This window comes from Aptenodytes forsteri, unplaced genomic scaffold (assembly GCF_000699145.1).
Source record: "Aptenodytes forsteri isolate BGI_AS27 unplaced genomic scaffold, ASM69914v1 Scaffold47, whole genome shotgun sequence".
Taxonomy (NCBI): domain Eukaryota; kingdom Metazoa; phylum Chordata; class Aves; order Sphenisciformes; family Spheniscidae; genus Aptenodytes; species Aptenodytes forsteri.
Window position 1 is genome coordinate 2,001,946 of NW_008794731.1, and position 824 is coordinate 2,002,769.

Here is an 824-nt window from a genome sequence, read left to right on the forward strand (position 1 = left end):
TGAATTTTAAACAATTGGGGCCAAAATTGCACAAGCAGAGGTCACGTTAGGAGGCACATGTCAAGTTACCCGTCTTAGGGGGGCACACATTGCAGTCTGCATTTTGTACCCTCTAAATATAGAAGGAAGTGGGGTGATTTTTGTAGCTGTTGTTGGCTCGCGAGCAGCTGGAGGAATGGCTGAGACTGAAGCATCCCCATACAACGGGTCCATAGGGGACAGCAGGCAACATCAGCTCTACGGGACCTCTTTTATTTTCTGTGCCAGTGAAAGCCTTATGGGCTAAGGAAGAAAACAGGATCTCGAGAGTAAGAGGGGGAAAGATTTTAAATATTTTCCCCACCCGTCTCTCACAGCCCCCCTTCCTGAGAGCCACTGCCACATGCGTATAACAGGAGATAAATATTTTTCGGCGAAGCCCGCTGTTTATTTAACCCTTTTGAGACACAGCCCTCTGGCATCCCCTCACTCCTCCAGGCACAAAACCCTGCTGTCCCTGCCTGCCCGGCCTGGGGCAGCTCAGCCCTTGCCCACAGCCCCTCGCCGGCTGGGGCCTCCCCCAGCCCTGGCCGTGTCCATCACTTCTCCCTTCTCTCCGGCGCTGCCCTGCGAATCAGCCCGGCCTCGGCCGCAGGAGGTACCTGAGCTCGGTCCCTGGGCAGGGGCCAACCCACCCCTTGGAGACTGGGTAGGAAGGGGCTGGGGGGAGGATGGAGGGAGGGAGGAAGGAAGGGAAGGATGCGGACTGCGGGATGGGGACCACGGGATGCAGACCCCGCCGGTCCCCTCCCGTCGATCCCCGACGTTCATCACCCTGCGTGCCG